The sequence below is a fragment of the Rissa tridactyla genome, chromosome Z (genome assembly GCF_028500815.1).
Source record: "Rissa tridactyla isolate bRisTri1 chromosome Z, bRisTri1.patW.cur.20221130, whole genome shotgun sequence".
NCBI classification, from domain to species: domain Eukaryota; kingdom Metazoa; phylum Chordata; class Aves; order Charadriiformes; family Laridae; genus Rissa; species Rissa tridactyla.
Genome location: NC_071497.1, coordinates 5,917,671 through 5,934,870, shown reverse-complemented (window position 1 = coordinate 5,934,870; position 17,200 = coordinate 5,917,671).

Sequence of the window (17,200 nt, the reverse complement as noted above, 5' to 3'; positions counted from 1 at the left end):
GATATGGTTTAGTGATAGTTCCTGTCAGAATTAGGTTGGTGGTTGGACTTGATGCTTGAAGGGTCCCTTCCAACCTAGGCGATTTTGTGATTCTATGATTCTAAATCTCCTCTTTTTCAGTTTAAAACCATTCCCCCTTGTCCTATCGCAACTCCTATCGAATGGTGTGCTCCTCTCACCTGCAGTGTGGGAATCCTGGCAACCAGTCCTGCATGCAGACGGGTCGCACCACGGCATCGCTCCGTCCTTTCTTGGCCTGGCACGAGGAGGAGGAGGAAAGGGGCAGAAATCTTCACCACACCATCGACCCTCCCTGCAGCGAAGGGCATTTGCCACCCGGTGTTTCTCACTCCCTGTGTCTGCAGATGTCCCTGGGCACGGCGGTTTTGAGGAGGACCTTGCAGGGCTGGAGAACCGTGTCAGGTGGCGGGGGAGCGGATAGACAGGGTGGCTTCTCACCAAATACACATCTGTGGAGGGAAGTGGAGAGCTGGTAAGATCCGATAGAAAAATACAGCCATGAGCTGACTTCTGCAAATGGAGCACCACTGGATTAAAATAACTAATTGCAATTAATCTGTGAGACTTTGGTTAGAACATAATAACCATCAGTCCCTGATCTCCTCTTACCATGAGCATGACTCTGAGAGCAGTTACACTCTTCCTCCTTAATAAAGCAAATAAAACCACCTCCCTCCTTGCTTTTTACTCTCCTTCCTCTCTTTCCATTCCTCCCTCCTACTGTAAAGATGATGTCTCTGAGGTTGAAAATAAAAGTATAAGAAAGCACCTACATCTTAGCTGTGTGCACTGTTCTTGACCTGTGGATCAGCATCTGCTTCTCTGGTTTTCTGAGCCACAATGCCCCAGCTCTCCCTGCTCCCCCAGGGTCTATCACAAAGTCTCCTGCTATGGGCAAATTAGGTTCTGATAACCGAAAAAAAAGTAAATATAACAGTTTGTTTCCAGGTTTTGGTGATCACAGAAGGTTGCACAGACCCACAGAGTGATTTACTGCTTATTCTTGGCGTGTCAGGCAAGTTAAGTGGTTGTGGAGTTATGATCGCAATTACAGGACTCGGGGGCTGGAGGAAAAAAACGCCATTTCAGGGTGACCAATAGCTGGGTGCCAGGATGGGTACCGCTCTGCACGCTGCCGGGGCAGAGCCGGGGCCATCCTGCCAAAGGGGTCCCGGAGGAAAAGCCACTTTAGGGCAGAAAAAGGAGCGGGTGGTGGCGGGGAGGACATTGTGAGCCTGGATGGGTGGCATGTGTAGTTAGTCATCAGCTTTTCTACTGCGGGGTAATTTCACCTGACACCCCAGCAAAAAAGTATTTGTGGCTTGATATCGCTGCCCTGGTCACAGCCTGAGATGCAGGTTAGCTGTTAGGGCTGTAATATGAGGAAAAGTGGGAAAACTCATGTGTGGAATTGCCCTGTGAGTTGCACAACATGTGAGTTGCATCACATATGTGAATGCCAAGAGAATGTGCTACACACGCAGAATTTCTGTTAAATTTCTTCACTGAATCATACACTGTCTTATACTGCGAGGCACCCCTGGAGGCCTCGTCATCCCGCCCTGCTCTCGGAGGGGACCAGGTGGGCCAGGCTGTGCGGGGTCACCTCCAGCCAAGTTTGGAATAGCTCCGAGGATGGAGAGGCTGCAACCGACCTGGGCAACCTGCTACTTTCATGGTAATAAATAAATCAACAAATAAAATAAAATAAAATAAAATAAAATAAAATAAAATAAAATAAAGTAAAATAATAAAATAAAAAAATAAAATAATAAAACGAAACAAAACGAAACGAAACAAAACAAAATAAATAAAATAAAATAAAATAAAATAAAATAAAATAAACAAAAGCTTCTTGCCCAATGTGGTGTCTTGCCGCCCCATGCATCCTAGCCCATCTACTACAAGCATCACGGCTGTTTGCAGGTAACGGCTCCCACCGCCGTGCAATCAAGTGTCCAATAAGACTGTAATTAAGAAACTGTAGTACAGACTCCAAGTGCTCAGATATCATAGCAATGAATGTTATCTGAATGCCCAGCCAGCCTACACCAGCAAGCATTGTTTTAATAAAAATCTCGTAAGCTTTCCCGAGCCCGAACCCGGGCTGAGGAGCGTGTGTATGAAGTGCCCCTGTCCATGTGGCGATGCTTTAACGGGACACAGCTGAAGTTACGAGAGTGGTCACGAAGAACAGCCCCCTCTCTGCCTCTGCTTCCCCATCGCCCCGCAGCAGTTGTCTCTCCTTCCTTCCTCTCTTCCTCCCCTCTCCCTCATTCCTAAAATAATCCTTTCGCACCAGCACAGCTAGTAGAGTTTTTATCAAGCCGGACCCCTAGTCTGTCCGTAATTCTGTTTTTCCAATCACCCTGTTTGTTTAAGTCAGAATAAAACTAATTAGATCGGTTCCTTGTAATCTTCAGTTATTTATAGATAAAATGATTTACATGTTTGTGAGCTATCTGCTGTGGGAACAGTATTACTGAAGGTTTTTCTTTGGGGATTATAACACCATTTAAGTTTATCTTCTTGTTTTCCACATCACGTTTTGATCTCCTAAAGGAAATAACTTATTCTCCCTATCTCTTTCCTCCTCCTCAAGATAAAATGCCCACTTTTGGCTACATTTATTTAAGAGATTAATGTAGTCTATCAATTTGCTTGTTTGGAACTAGGATTGAATTTCTGTTTGGGGACCATATGGCAAAATCACTCCTTCTTTCCCCTCTGTGGTGAAAGAAATTCATAAGATTTTATCTAAAAATCCTACATCTGATGCTGATTTGGGCCAGAGTCTGATCCTCACCACACTAACATCAAGTTGGCTTATTTTTGTTAAAGCTCATAGAATTACATAATGGTAAAGATGTTGATAGTAAATGAAAATTAGCTGCATGCGTTTGCAGCAGAGTGAAATGATTGCAATCCAAAATAACGATGCCTGGTAAGTCAGGCCTGAGTTTGGCCCACCCTGTTTATTCCCTGCGCTGAGTTGAACTCCGTTGTTTCTTTTATGTGAATAGTTGGCATATCTAATATAACGGACCACTATGAAAAAAACATTATGTCATTTGACATGGGTTATGAATGAGGTAACAGTCATTCCCGAATCATTACCAGCAATTACCAATAATTTTCTACAACATGGAAAATAAATGTTTTTTTGTTTGGTTGGTTTAGACTTTGCTTGAAGAATCTTTAATGTATGTATGATGGGAACTTCTCCAGCCTAGAAACTGAGGACCGTTCTGTTTTAGGTGGCTATTAAAAGGTTACAGAAAGCTTTTCTTATTTAAAAAAAACATTGGTCAATGAACCAATTGCGGAGTGTGTCACCTGCTTGTAGACTTTCGGCTGTACAAAGGGATATTTCCCCTTTGTAGCTGTGATTGTGTCTAATTCTGCTTAATTTTGGATATAAAATTAATATATTATATTTTAATATTAATATTAATAAGGAGTATTTAAATATGCATACATCTAAAATAACAAAGAAAATTCCATGAAAATGAATTTGTCACAAGGAATTTAAATTTTCAATTTCCTAGTTACGACGAATGCAGATGACAGTACCATTCTAACTTTACAGGAACCAAAGACGGGCTTCAGTTTTTTTTTTTGTGAATGATTTTTGCAGTTATCTTGGAAACCAATAAAAAATAAATAAATTCTCAGTTATGCATTCTGTGCTGTTGAATTTACTCCTTTGAAAGGAGCATACAAAAGCCCAATTTCTTACGCCCTTTTCAAAAGCAACTAACTAGAAGGAGAGAAAAACAGGCCACCAGAAAGTAGATAATAATCCTGAATTAGCAGAGAGATGAATGTGTTATTTAAGTCCTTCCTACAGCTCACCAATTTTTCTGCTTATGGCAGCGGCCGTGGGAGCCTCTGTCAGACTCCGAAGGAGGGAGGTGGGTGGAAGGGCGCTGAGGCTGATTCAGCTCTCGCCCCTGCCTCCGCCGTACCTTCAGGCAAAACATCTTTGAGTCCCTATGAAAAGAAGCTTTTACACATTAATTTTTATTTTTTTTTAGAAACTTTGCCTCCTTATTTTATTTTTCCTTCCCCACAGCACAAGGAATATATAGATCATCAGATTTGGATTTTTTTTTTTTTTTGCTCGAGTAAGAAATACTCAATCAATATTCAAACAATTACTAACCCATTAGACTGCAGCTTGTTCTATCATCTTCAGATAATCTGAGAAAAAGAAGTGACCAATTAATATTGTATGCCTGGGGGAACAGAAGCTAATTTAAAATACATAATGCGCAGCCTCCCATAAACATTCCTGCAAGAGTGTCAAGGTCTGCTTGAAATAGGGTAAAACCAACTCAGGAAAGCATTCCTCTTTCAGGAAGGGTCCTTGAGGACTTGCTTAACTTTAAGGAAGTGTTCAAGCACCTGGAGAGTCAGTGGAGATAAGCAGATGCCTCAGATAAAGCCCATGGGCACAACATGTATGTCCTGGCTCTGCACTGCTTGGCCATTGCTGTGGTGAGATTCACCATTCCTGATCCCTAAACAGTTGATTTTTGGGGACAGTGTGGGGCATTTCAGAACTGTATTCACAGCAGCCAGCACATATTTGGGATACATGGCTAAGCTATCGGTTAAAAATAGTCTTCAATGCAGGGGACATCCTTCTCACAACCTTCGGTTTAATATGAGATAAAGGAGTGAGATAAAGGAGTTAACAGACAAACAGCTAAAACACGTTAAAAAAAACTTTTAACAATACTTTAGCATGTCCCTTTGATTGCCTAACCTTCCTGCTAACTGTAGATACACCTCCTCTAGGACTTGTTAAAAAAAATTCAAATCACGACTTTCAAATGAGAAAATTCCCTCTTTCCCCAGGCGTGACTGCTGTCCAGATATCCCAGCTGTGCATGCCCAAAAAGCAGAGAAGGAGTTTCTTCCATGACTTGCAGATTTTCCACATATCCAAAGATATAATGATTTTAGTGTGTGCTACCTTACCTGAGGATGATAGTAGGAGGTTTATGTCTGCATGAAAGGGATTTTCCTAAAGGGCTTCACCAGGTACTTCTAGCCCTAAAAAAGACCATGTTAAGACTCTCCAGGCAGCATATATTTGTATCCAGAAAAGTTATGTTTGGTACTTTTTGAGGGTTTCATTGCACTGTCTAAGCCTGATGTATTTTGACTGATAATTATTTAGGGACCTTGGCTCTACAGGCAGAGGCAGACAAAAAAATAGTCCCTATGAAATATTTTAGAACTGTCTTAAACACTCCTAAAATAGTTTTTTTTATAAGTACATAACGCCTATTCTGGATGCAGGATGTGGAGGTACAGAGTAAATATTTTACCGATGCTCATCTGCAGGGAACTGCCTTATCACAGCGGAGTTGGTCCTGTGTAACACGACCAGCCACTTTTACACAGACAAAATCTGTATTTGAGGCTGCATCGTATATCCTGTGTATTTCAGGAAATACCTAGGGTCCTTCTGTCACTTAATTCATACAACATTTTCTGCCAGTAAATATTACAGAGGAGCTATTCCTTCCTGTCCTCTGGCTTTCTTCAGACAATTTTCACTCTGCCTTTTGTGAGATGCTCTGAGTGTCTCCTTTCAGATCTATTTGCCTTTTTGTACCAAGTGCCTTATTTCTTTTTCCCTCCCTTCGGAGCAGAGGCGGTTAAAGGCTGAGATCAAGCCCCCCCTGCTTGACCAGCAGGTCCAGGCCGAACAGGGCTCTGGCAGCTCACATCTCCGTATGGCTTTCCAAAGCCATCAGGTCACATCTTAGAGAAAATTTCAGTTCAGAGCCTCTGATAAAACGTAAATTAAAAATTTGAGTATCTACAAGAACAGCAAAATGATGTGAGAGCAAAAAATTGTAAGAAAGACACAGTACACTTATTGGGATCAACTGCAAAAAAAACCATGCAAGAATTTTGATGGAAAAGCGGAGTTGACATAGCAGGAGTGGACTTCATCTGCCTTTCTCTGCTGGAGGAGTGTTCGTCTTCTGTGAGGAAACACAGTTCTCTGTCTTTTCTTACATGTGCCTCCACATTTAGGTGTTATATAGACACTGAAATATTTTGCTTAGGAAATTATTGTTTGAGCTTAAAAGACATTGAGTCCACAAGAAACCACTGTGATTTTCCAGGCTTGCTGGGTTATATTGCGTACGTTAAGCCAGAGATGTTTTTACCCTAATCTGGGGAGTGGAAGGCATCCTTTCAGTCAGAGAATGACCACTTTGAAGTCCAATAATTTGCGCCCAACTAGAGTGTCTTTCCAGGGGGCCACATCACAGCAAACCTTTTTTGTGATTTTCATTTTTAGGTTTACCTGTGTACTTTGACAAGCTGTAATTTCAAGCGTATGATTGTATGGATCCTGCACATTGTAATCCACCTTTTCCCAAAAACATGTGGTTTGCTTACCAACAAACAGCCCATTCCACCAGGGTCATAATTCAGCAACTATTTGAGCAGGCGGCTGGTTGGAACTGGACTTGACTGTAACAGAGAGAAAATATGCGGAAAAAAATACTCTTAATGTCTGGCACTGCTAGCTGCTATTGTTATTCTCTTTCTGCAAGCGATTTGATGGTCCAGTGGAAAAGCTAGTGTACAACACCTTCCTCCAGCAACCTCTTCCCTCTGCTTGCTGTTTCACAGTCCTGGACATCAGTTCAGCCCTTCCTCCTGCTCCGTCGTCTCCTCTCCGACAGCCAAGCCGGCTCACATAGTTTCATCTCGCAGCTCGCCATCCTCTTTCTTGCCCTGATACAGTTGTTCGTAGGGTTGTATTGGGCACCAGGTCAGTGAAGTCACACAAATAAACAGACACATAAAAAAATGCAGCCTCCCCCCAACTTCAAATAGCCGTGCCCATGGGCTGCTCTCCTTGATGGCTCACTGTGGTGGTGCAACCTCCCCACGCTTTTGGCCCTCGGTACATGGTGCAATTCCCCATCCCTGGGCTGTGTACCAACCTAAGAGATGTCAGGCATGAATTGGGAAAGATAAAGGAGCAGAGCGTTAAGGCACTCCCTTAACGTGCCTGGCTCCTGCTTCCCCCATCGCTTGGGACTGTCCCCCCGTGACAGCCCGACGCATCTGTGCCTGGGTCATGGCCCAAAGGGAGGTGATACCAGAACTTGCAGATCTAGCAACTTCTAGACTTGCACAGCTGGTGGAAGGGACTGGAATATTCCATCGTCTGAGTTGGGCTGGAGTGGAAAAATACATGATGAATCTATAAATCCCGGAATCTATAAATAGTGATTCTGGTGAGACCCTTTGAGCTCTCCTGGATTGCAGCAGACTGTGGCCAGCACCTCCCCCAAGTTGGGAGCCGCTCAGGTGAACACCTTGAGGACTGGAAGGCCAGGGCAAGTCAACTCCCCGTCAAGTCCCACTTATTGCCTGCCGAGGAATGCCAATGCATTGTGAGTACTTGCCCTGAACTCAAAGAGGGAAATGTTAACTCTAGGCTAGCCTCCCCTTCATCCACCTCTCTATATGCACGTTAGCTCTGACGAATGTGGTGTTCTTATATTTTACTGGATCCAAATATTTGTCCATGCACATGTAAAGGAAGCACCTGTTGACTCATTGGAGTCGCCCATTGTGAAGGGTTCTTTAGTCCTACTAATTAAAACTTGGGTGTAGTCGTGGGTTTGTACCTACACACATATGTATTGATTTAGGGTAACCTTACATTAAGTTAGCGTGGATCTTGCCATCTTCGAACCTGTAACTGAGTCGCTGTTCAATTATTTTGTTCAATCACCTTCTAAATCCTTAAATCAGATAATGATTCAGTGCTGCTAAAACTTAACTCTTGATCTACCTCAAATCATTAATAAACTGTAAATTGCTACTAAATCATAACCAAGTCAAATATTTCCATCCGTGACACCTAGCACCGCACTGTCCTCTCTGGGAGGGGTTTGCACTGGGTGGGAATGTTGGGGTGACAATCCCTGCCGGTGTTGTGGTTTCTGTAAATGAAAATTAGTATAATCTTTTGTGTGACGCTGCGGGTAGATGTGTGTTTCCCTTTGTGAATAAGTGTGTTTCGGTATAGACGTGTAATGGGTGTCTAGCTGTCTATAACTCTGCCTCCGTGTCTCTTGATTTTTCTCTTTCTCTGCTGGAGTGTAATTTCACCTCTCCATTTATACTATTACAGTCTCAATTTTATGTCTGTTTTCTAAAAGTGCTTGAATTAGGCTATTTGACATTTCCTTGCGCTAACGTGCTCTTATCCAGAGCGAATCCTCTTTTGGAGGGAATATTAATATCCCTTGAAGCAGGAGAACGGAACAGGGGTGACAGGCAAATACAGTAAAGAGCAAACAGCTTTCTGCAGGGGACACTTTAATCTGGCAATGACGCTAGTCATCCATGATGCCTGAATAAACAGGGCTATCATGATTAATGGTAATTAATTGTAGCATTGTTACTGCTTTATTTTTCACGTTGCTGTAGGCTCTGTGGAAGATGCCACGAGAAGGTGTTGCACCCAACCAAGCTACTCGCAGGCTGCAGTGGGCTTACTTGGGGTTTACAGCACTGGGCCTAATGTACGTACATCCAGGGGACTGTTTTTCAGCCACATCTTCTTAGAAATAAAATAAGACCTTTGAGATAACTCCAGAATTGTCCTGAAGGGAGATGCTCTGCAGTAGCAGGAAAAAAGAAAGGATGGTGTGAAATTGGCAAATGATGCTGCAGGATTTTGTGAGGGTTACCTGTGCTCCTTCCTCCCCCTTTTCTGAGGGATAACGTATCCCGTGGCACATAGCGCTGTGAATTACTCTGTGGAGCCTGCAGAGGCAGGGAGCACCCCCAGCTTTGTGTGTGTGCCACAGGTGCCACCAAGGAACCCCTTGTCATTAAACCCACAATTATGGCAATTTCTGTAAAGCTCATCAAGTAATATAAGGTGCCAGGGCTTTCATTTTAATTTTAATGTGCCGTAGTGTAGAATTAAAAAATAATGACGTGTTTTAAAGAATCCTTAGGTTTTACTTCTCCCCCAGTACAGCAGCAGGAGATGTGTGCTTAGTGTGAGGGATGACGGCAAAATGGACTAGATTTCCTATCTAGCCGGAAGATTTATAGGTTGGGTAAGATACCCAGTGACAAACCACTTGTGAAGCTTGTGATCTGTTATTACAAATGCTTGTGTAAATATAGTTTAGTTCATTGTTACTTCTTCAAATTATGTTTATGTACAGCTCCAAAGTACAGCCTCTGCTTCCGTGTTTGAAATGCCATTGACAGAACCAGCTTTTTTCATGTATGTAAATATATTTCCTGTGTTGTCAGAGAACAAGGGAAAATAAGTGTCTCACATGAAACACAAATGGTCCAGAGAAAGGAGCCCTACTAGCAAAATGAAAGTCTGCGAACATCAACGAAACAAAGTTAATTAATTAATTGCCTTTTTTTCAACACTTAGCTGTTTCTAAGGGGTATCGTAACGCTGATGGGTAGTGTATGAGTACTTGAGAATCAACAGGTAATCCCCACACTTTTTCCTCTCCCGTTATGAAATATTAGAGTTTATCATAAAAGCAAAATAGATACATGAAATTGTCCGTCATGTAACAAGTATATATATAATTTTCAATGTGCATTAGTGACAAAGACAGTCACATTCCCCATCATAAATGCCAGGAGAGCATTTGACTTACACTATTGTGGAAGTTGCCATCTCTAGCCGGTTTGCAGGCATTCAAGCACTGAATTACTTTAGGAGAGGAGAGCTGGGGTTTTTGGTGCAAGAGCTACACTGGAATATGCAGCTAAATTACCAAGACCAGAGCCTGAACCACAACCGGTATGCAACTTGCAGTCCTTAAAGTATAAAACATCTAATAATATAAAAAATTATAAGACTCTATTGATGGCTTTTAAATTTGCAACCTGTCAGATGTCACCTTGGCCAAAGGGAAACCAGGGGTGGGGATCATTTGGCCAAACGCGGGCATAATTCTCAGCAATAATTCTTCTCATTGCAAAGGTAGGCGTCTAAAATAGGACATATGAATCACGGGCTGAAAGTGCCTGTTGATGCCGAGGGCAGGCCAGGGTGACCGGCTCCTCCCTCCCTGCAGATGTCTGGCACTGCCCAGGAGCCTTGTCTTGGGTGGCTGACTGTACCTGGTGCCTGAGCACGATTGCAAATGGGACCAAAGTGGGATTCATCTCCCCGAGCTGCAGCTTAAATCCAGAAGGGAGACCCACTGCAGTCAGCAGGAGACAACAAGGATCTCCAGGCTGCAATTTGGCATCTCCAAAATTAAGCGTCTCTCCTGCCACTCTACCTGGGCAAGTCACCTTGGAAAGACATCCCTCCTCAAATGCTTCCTTAGATCCACATAAAAACATTTTCATTATGTTATGGAATTGGATTTTGCTAGTCCACTCCAACTAAAAACGTTATCCTTCCGTTGGTGTATTTTTTTCTTTTTTTTTCTTTTTTTTCCCCATTTTTCTCTTGAATGGCTGCATTGTGTGTGACTACAATAACACATCTGCTCATAAAATGGGCATGCAAGACTCTGCTGTGAAGAATCGAGGGTGTGGGCATTCGTTCAAAGCGACTGGTAATATATTGCTTGCAACCATCTGACAGATTGCTAATAGGGCACAGCTGTTTTACGTGTTCCTGATTCCTTCGGCCACTCTCCACAATGGAGTGGGAGATACAGCATGTACAGCTAAAACGTTTTCCATTTGTTTGCTTCCAGCAGGAAAAAAAAAAAGCCTCAAATAATGCTTTTCAAGATAAAACCTACAAATAACAATGAATATTCTCATAAAGATTGAAGATAGTTATATACACAGCTCCGTGTGAAATGAGCATTTTTATTTCCTACTGCTTTTTCTGTTGTATTTTTGCAAAGGCCATGGAACATGCCTTCAGTTATATAGGCATGTGCTGCATCACCCAGGCAATAATTTCCAAAGATGAACAAAGCTGTAATTCTGCTGTTTTACACAAATCAGATTCACACGTTGCTTCGCTCCTTAACTTTCAGAAATGACTGTGAACGAACCGGCAAAATTCCATTCATCCCTCCTATTTGAGCTAACCCTCCTGAAGTCATTAAGGGCAATCCCACGCTGATGAGCACGGTATAAATATCCAGATAAAGAATAAGTCTTTTGTTAATTTCTATGCAGGAATATAAATGATTGTAAATACAGAATTCTCTTCCATGGGTGAGATACTTTAAATAATCTGTCTCTTAAAAGATCATTGATGATTGAGGTACTCGCCTAGCTATTTCTGTTTTGTGTGGTATATTGAGTTTTTTATAAAAAGACCTGTATCAACAGCTTTGGAATTGAAGCTTTCTTGATGAATATAACAAACGGTCATGTTGTTGATGTGCAGGGCTAGTTTTTCTCACAGCAGGATAACATTTGCTTTCCCGCCATTTGGAAAGGAAGACTTGAGACGTTCTCTTGATTCAGTCATCTGAAAGAGTGTCAAAGCATTAGATAAAAGATTGTGTGGGTTTGGACATGATTAAGAATGAATTACAGTGTGCTGAGAGGGGTATTTGGTTCTTTGAGTTGCATATTTTAATTATTTCTCCATCTAATACGTGCTTTTGATATATCAGAGGAGTATTAACAATATCACTTATTTAAAATAAGAATATTCATATACTTTATTAATAAAGCAGTTCTTGGTGGAGGACAATATTCTACAAGATTTTAACAGCTCCACCCTTTTCCTAGTTCCTCCATAAACACGGGCAGTCTGAAGACACCAAAGAGCAAAGGGGACATTTTGACAATTCCGGTCATTTGTGCACATTAGTGTTTTGGTGTTTATGCCCATTAAAACCAACAGTGGCATTTTTACCTTCAAACCTCTTTGCTCTTGCCTGAATATGGGCATGGCACTGGAACAGCCTGCCCAGGGAGGGGGTTGAGTCACCATCCCTAGAGGTATTTAAGAAACATCTAGATGTGGCACTTCAGGGCATGCTCTAGTGGCAGAGATTGTAGGTTGTTTGGTTGGACTCAATGATCTCAAAGGTCCTTTCCAACCACGAAGATTCTATGATTCGATGATTCGATTCTATGATTCTATGGCAATAGATGCATGTAAAAGAAAGCTGGTGTTGAATGCAGACTTTTCCAGTCCAGAGGGACTCTTTATGAGGGAGTGTAGCGATAGGACCAGGGTCAATGGTTTTAAACTGGAAGAGGGTAGATTTAGATTAGATATTAGCAAGAAATTCTTTCCTGTGAGGGCATAAGACCCTGAGAAGCTGTGGCTGCCCCATCCCTGGAGGGGTTCAAGGCCAGGTTGGACGGGGCTTGGAGCAACCTGGGCTGGTGGGAGGTGTCCCTGCCCAGGGCAGGGGTGTTGTACTAGATGATCTTTAAGGTCCTTTCCAAACCAAACCATGATTCTATGATTTTGAAAACACGTATTGTGTGCAACTTTGCAATATGTGCATATTCGAGTAGTCTGGAAATCCAGCTCTGCCTGGATTCTTCAGTTCTCCAATATGTTTTTGCCAGAGCACAAGTGATATTACCCTGCTTTCTCATTTATCTTCTGTCCCGTTATTTGCATACTCAGATGGTCTTCCTGAGCTGTCTAACAGCAATCAAGTAGCTGGCAAAAAGATTTGTTTCCTCTAACTTTAACTGTCTTGAAGTGAGACAACCAATTTAAGCAAGCTGTTAAGGTGCTTGTGTAGCATCCAGATGATAAATGATCCCACCTCTTTGAAGTCTGATTTCTGGAGGTGCCTCTCTCTAACTGGTAATGCCTAACTGTTAGGTAACCCGAATTAGCAGAGATTAATCCCAGCATAAAGGTCTAAACTCCATCAACTATGTCTGCAAAACCAAGTGTGCAAACAAGGGGACATTGCACTGACGGCAATTAAAAAAAGTGTATAGCTTATTTATTTCCAGTTCTGAAAAAAATGAGTTTATGTAACATAAGCGCTTATGTAAATACGCACACGTGCTTTTCCTGGCATGTGTGCACTTGTGTATAAACTTACCATTTATTAATGCCTACATGTGCACACACACACACACAGATGTCTGGGGACATAATGCAAAACCAAGCAGATAACTACCCTCCTTAAAATGATAACCATAGGAGCACAACCTCTGCCTATACAATATTCCTGGAATTGCCTTCATTTTTGCTTACAAATTATGTGATAAGTAGCTAAGTGACTTTTATCCACTTGAAGATGTTTATATGGCCAGGTAAGATGTCCACTCAGCTGGAATGAATAATAAAAAGAAAACATTTATTTATGTGGAGAATACATGATTTGGATCAATGAAGAAGAGACATGCTGGTTTGGAATTTGCTTGCTTATTTCTGGTGAGGATGTAGAATCAGTTATAGGACAATACTGATTTTTTTTTTTTTTTTTTCTAACTGGGGGTTCAAGGAAATCCTGGGACTGGGAACTGTCTGTGTCCACCTGTAAACGTCCCCTGTGAAAGCCCTGTGCTCAAGCTGATGGCTACAGCTGGATCCAATTCCCCAAACAAACCTTCACTTCAGCCCCTGCTCAGCGAGCTGGCACTACACTGTTGGCTTGCTGCTCACAGATGTCTTCTTGTGGCATCATGGAACTAAATACAGAATAATTTCTTTCTTCACTGGGTAAATTAATCTGTGTTGGGCTCTTCGGTGTCAAACCCTGAGCTGGCATCTTTAAATTTATTCAAGGTATCTCTGCTCTGACCTCACTGCCCTCACTTGCATGAGGTATTGTTCTCTTGCCTTGTGGCTTCAGCAGTGATTTGCAAAATGCAAGCTGACTACGTAAACCTCTCATTCTGATTGCAAAACAGGTGATGTCTACTCTACTTGGGGGTAACTGTCAAAGGGAAATTAAATTTATCGTTTCAGTCCTGAATTACAGTTATAAATGCTGTTAATTTTCACAACTTTCCTTTTTCACTCAGGGTTTTGGAAGAAGAGGAAGTTGAGTTGGAAGGTGTTACCTCATCAAACCCAAACCTTTTCACAAGAGAGCAAGTGAAGTCTAATGGTGTCAACATCCCAAAGGGAGCTTCAGTTGGGTTAACTCTGCTGCACAAAAGTGTAAAGAAGGCATTAGAGCTGGCACATCCCAGAGAAGTGCAAATTGACAAAACACGGGAGAATCAAGGACGAGAAAGGGAAAACTGGTAAATTAGTTAAAATACATTGGATAGGTTCATGGGTGGTAGGTTCAGCACAGGTTGATGGAGGTTATTTCTGACAGATTGCAGTTTTGCTATGGGCCTTCCTATTGAGGAGTAGGAGAAATGCCTTTAAATTACGGGGAAAATTCATTGGGGAAAAAAAAAGTCCACCCAGGAGTATTATACGCAAGGATGCAACCTCTTCATTATAATGTTCCAAGATGCTGATAAAAAATTAATACACACTTGCCCAGTTCTTATGCTATTTCCTAAATACCGGCTATTGACCTTCATTGGAGACGGGATAGAAGGCCGGATGGGCTTTGGATGTGGCTTGGTGGGAGCTGTTGTCATGTCCTTAAGGCACAAAGTGAGTTCACATGTCACCAGGGACATAAAAGGTAGCTGGAAAGTGTTCTGTAAGTACAGTAGTAGTGAGGCAGAGAACAAAGAGAAGGGTTGATTCACTGCTCAGGCGAAAGAAAGATATACTAATGACACTCCAGCAAAAGAGTTTCATTTGTTTTTGGTTTTCAGTCATTACTTGGCTAAATCAGTTGTCATGGCCACCAGTTGTGTTGAAAGGGCAAAATTCGAGTAGGGAAAGAGCAGGTTAGGGAGGATTTATGTTTCTTTTTTATAAGTCACCAACGTTGATGAGATTCGGCTTGAGGTACTAGACAGCTGCCTGAACCAATTTATCTGTGATCTTGGAGGAGTCAAGGAAGACAGGGATTGGTGACTCCTATCCAGTTCAAATACCAACATTCGCCATTTCTCTAGAAAAGCCTTCAAAGAACCACAGACGCTGTCGTCTCACTGCAGGATCAAGCAGGAGACAAAACTGAGTTGCACAGAGACCTCTTAAGCTTTCAAAACCAAAACCTAACCAAGACTAACACAGGGCGGGGGGGAAATCATATAAGATACTTTTTCAATAGTCCTTTTTAAAGTTTGTTCATGTTTCTGCTTTCTTCCGTCTTGTGAATTTGCCTCCCTTCATTACTCATCCCACAGAATTTGTGTGTTGAGTTCAAGGTATAGCATCCATGCAGCACTACAAAGGGTGTAGCAAAAACAGAGCTTATAATTTATTGGTTTTATTATTGTGGTGGGAAATGAAGAAGAATGCCAAGAAACAATTAAAAAATTACATTAATTTGAGATATTAAATAAAAAAAAAAAAAGAACTAACATCTACTTTTTATTTTTTCTGCTGCTGCTTAGGATATCTGATTTGCTTGGTACCCACTGATGGCAACAAGACTGACACAAACCCACACTCTTTCCAGCAGCACAGTCAATTCCAGTGCAGTTAGATATCTATGATTTCTTGCTTTTCCAAGAATAATCAGGACAAATATTGGATTCTGTATATTGCATGCTGAGATTTAGAAGCTGAGATGAACATTGTCCTTGAGTGGTAGGCACTGGAGTCCACACATTGACATGCAAAGCCAATTACACCAGCATGCTGCTTTTAAATAAAATCAATACATGTAATATTGACCATTTCTAAGTCTACTCTTCTACAGTTGCTGTCAGAAGACAAAAATGTAAAGACCTAGCTTGTGTGAGATGTGGTTAAATTGCACTTCTGTATTCTTTAAACACACAAGACTGGTGAAGACTTTTTTTTGTTTTAACATGAATAAGCAGACTCAAGTCTTACCTTCTTAATGTTTAAGCTTGAAGGAAGCACCCTTTTTGAGCATTTTGCTATGCAAAATACACAGGAACATTTCCATGATATTAGGTAATTCAGTATCAGATTTATTTGTAATTCCAAGTGGAATGGTGACGTTTGAGATGAATGCAACTGTGAGTGTCAACACGAGAGCTGTGTTGGGTTTATTGTTTCCTTCATGCTCCAAAGCAATCAAACAGTTCTGCAAATGCTCTTCAAAGAGTACATCCAGAATGCCACCTCATTAAACATCTCCTTGGCATTCATTCCATTTCCCACTTTGAATTGCTGCGTTTAGTTGCAAAATGACCTCTTCTAGCAGTGAAATTTTATTAACTCTTCAATCCACTGTCACAGAGATGAAAATAACAGCAGAAAGGGAAATACAAATATGGGTGGGTTTGGGCTGACTTGTATGGTGGAGTGGCATGAAATGGAAGTGAGTTCTACAGCTAATTGATTGATTGCACACTGCTCGATATTGGTGGTATTGCCTTCATCCTCCCAGCAGGCTGATGATTGGTTTTATATATCTGTACGCATTTGTCTTCTGGCTTTCTGTTAAATAAAGCGCAACTACTGTATGCATACACTTAAGGTCCAAATTTTGTGCTCTTTGCCTTTTTGCTCTCTGTTGCACAATATCCATTACAAATCTGGGGCCAGATTCACTTATCCCATGAGTCATTCCAAAGAAAGTAGGGTTAAATGAGCTGCCATGAAAGATGCTCTGAAGAGGCAGAGTACATTAGAGCCACAGATCAGTCCTTGTTTTTCTCTCTTCCAAAGTGGAAGTAAGACTCAGCAGCCCTTTAGCCGGCACAGTTTATTGCTTGCCCAGCGCTGCGTTGGCATTAACTTGAGCATTTAGAGGTCAGGGAAAAGACTCGGAGTAAATGGGGAGCAGGATGGTTGTCCATGGGCATGTTTCCCTCTTTTCCTGGCTGTGACCTCCGATATCCTTGACAGTCCCTTGCATGGAAATGGAGCTGGACCTGCAGCAAAATGCACCTTGCTCACTGCACCAACTGTTAATTCCACTCATTAATTTAAGGGTAAGAAAGCAATGCTGCCAGGACTGATATCCACTGAAAGTCGGCGCTGCTTCACTTTTTTCTGAAATGAGGATGGAGCAGAGTTTAGCTCTGCCCTGGCTGCGAAGAAGCGATGCCAAAGGCACCTTGTATCCCACCGTTGCCACCACGCGGGTTTGAATACTCTTTCCAAAACAGTTGTGATACACAGAAATAAATTCACATCTCTCAAAGCCATTTATACCACAGTGATGAACCAGTTGTG